The 2,500-nt window shown below is 63.6% G+C and overlaps 1 pseudogene; it reads right to left on the bottom strand.

The window, feature by feature from the left end:
* The window catches only part of LOC126444698 (large subunit ribosomal RNA), a 7,809-nt pseudogene that overhangs the window by 2,704 nt on the left and 2,605 nt on the right, over positions 1–2,500 (bottom strand).

The raw sequence follows: 2,500 nt of genomic DNA on the forward strand, positions 1-2,500 counted from the left end.
TGAGGGCGTAGAGGCGCTGTTGCGGCTTAAGCGGAGCTCGGGAGATGACGTCCAGCTGCTCCACCAGGTGGCGTCGTGGGTTGAACACGCAGCGACCCGCGGTGGAGAATTGCAGTCCCAGATACCGGAAGGTTTCACCCACACGTAGGGCGGGCATGGTGGCGTTGCCCGCTTTGAAGGTAACGTCGGCGTCGACCTTGACCTTCTTGTCACGCCCAGACGCGACTAAAGCGAGGGTGAAACACTTCCGGGCGTTGATCTGCAGCCCCAGATGGCCGAGGGCTGCGACGGCTGCGTCGATGAGGGACTGCAATCCCCTCGCGGTCGATGCAAAAAGCAGGACGTCATCTGCGAAGGCCGCAGCGTTGACTCTGCGGCCGAGGATCCGAGCTCCGATGTGGGAGGGAAGTTGACTCAAAACATAGTCCACCGCAAAATTGAAAAGGAGGGGGGAGAGGGGGTCACCCTGACGCACACCCCTTGCCGGCTGCAGGGGCACGCCCACGTCGGCGCCGCCCGCTATCACTGTCGTGCTACCCTCGTAACACCTTTCGACGTACTCAATAAAGCAATCCGGCAGGCCATGAGCCCTCAGCACGGGGCGGAGGGCAGCATGGTCCACCGAATCGAACGCTTTAGAGACGTCGATCGATGCCACAAAAACAGAGCGACAGGAGCGGACTGCGTCGGTGAGAGCAGTGTCCAAGATGAAGGTGTTTTCCAACATCCCATCCCGGGGGATGAATGCCCGCTGACGTTCGTCCACAGCACATGCACGCATCAGGCGTGACGCGAGAACCTTGTGAAAGGTCCGCGCCAACACCGAGCAGACCGTAATGGGGCGAAAGTCAGCGGGGGATGTTGGTGCAGCCGTTTTGGGGAGAAGTGACGTCCGGGCGCGAAGCAGACGCTCGGGGAGGGCGCGGGCCAGGAGGAAGAGGTTCAAGAGTTTCACCAGGACTTCATGCGGCAGGCGCCGCAGCTCCGCTGGAGTCAGGCCGTCCGGCCCGGCCGCCGATCCCCTGGGCGGCAAGGCAGCAGCGACCTCCTCACGTGTGACCGGCCCCCATAGGCACTCAGGAGCGACAGGCTCCGAGTGCGGGAGAAGGCGGTCACGGATGAAGCCAGCGGTGGAGATCGGCTTCTTCGTGAAGAGGTCCGCCCAGAAGTCCAGCAGACCGGGGATGTCGGGTGGCGGCTGCAGCAGGGTGCCGTCCAGCAAGCCGCGCACGCAACGTGCACGCGACCTGCGGAAGGCGTCCTGTGTCCGCGCGAACTCCCAGCGGCGCCGCTTGCGCTTCTGCAGCGGCGGGGCGGCAGGCGGCCGCTTGGATGATTGGCGCGGCCGCTGTGCCCTGGTGATCGACCTCTCCCCCCTGGACCCGACCGACGCAAGGGCATCCGGGAGCATGCCCAGGATGACATCGGGCGGCGTGCCCCGCCCCAGACCAATGACTCGATCCAGAGCAGAGAAACGCTGGGCGGAAGCAGGTAGCCCCGCCAGATGCTCCCAGATGGCGGCGTCAGTCGGCCCCTCCGGCGGCGGCCCGGTGGTGTCGGCCACGAAGTCCTCGGCTGCGTCGACGGGCGGCGCAGCGGCCTCGCCCGCGTCAGGCAGCGAGCTCGCCGCTCCCCGGCGGGACGCCGGCTCTTCCCCCCGACCGATCTCAAGCGCCTCCATGAATTGGCGGACAAGCTGCTTGTGGGCAGCTTGCCGCCGTCGGCACTTGATTGCCTCAAGCGTTCGGTCGGGGAACATCCTAATAAGCTCTTGATTAACGAAGAAGAACCGGGCGTCCCTCTCAAGGAACAGTTCGGCCTCTGCCTTGGCGAGCGACAGGACTTCTTCCTCCGTCCACCTCGCGCGATGCCTCTCCGTCACGATCTCAGCGTTGGCGGCCGCAAGGTGTTGGCGGCGGCGATGGACCCCGAGACCGTTCTTCGTGGTAAAAGTGCGGTGGCACTCACTGCAAGCAAAGGGAGCTACACAAACTATCGCATTTTCGTTACGGCCGGTTGGCCGGATAGGTGCTGGGGTAGCTGGGGTGGCACCTTCAGCGGAAGGGCCACCATCTCTTGTTTCTTGTAGGCTGCCCCCAACTATAAAGGGATAATGCGAGGGGGGGCTGGTAACCCCCCCAAGCCCCTGGTGCGGTCTTCCACTCTGCGAAAATCAGCGGGCCCACGAGAAGGGGAGAAGACCGCAGGAGAGGAGAGGCTAAGAGGGAGAGTCATAGTTACTCCCGCCGTTTACCCGCGCTTGCTTGAATTTCTTCACGTTGACATTCAGAGCACTGGGCAGAAATCACATTGCGTCAACACCCGCTAGGGCCATCGCAATGCTTTGTTTTAATTAGACAGTCGGATTCCCCCAGTCCGTGCCAGTTCTGAGTTGATCGTTGAATGGCGGCCGAAGAGAATCCGCGCACCCGCGCGCCCCCGGAGGAGCACGCTAAGGCGGACGCGGCCTCGCAGCAAGGAAGATCCGTGGGAGGCCAAG

Source organism: Schistocerca serialis, unplaced genomic scaffold (genome assembly GCF_023864345.2).
Source record: "Schistocerca serialis cubense isolate TAMUIC-IGC-003099 unplaced genomic scaffold, iqSchSeri2.2 HiC_scaffold_295, whole genome shotgun sequence".
NCBI classification, from domain to species: domain Eukaryota; kingdom Metazoa; phylum Arthropoda; class Insecta; order Orthoptera; family Acrididae; genus Schistocerca; species Schistocerca serialis.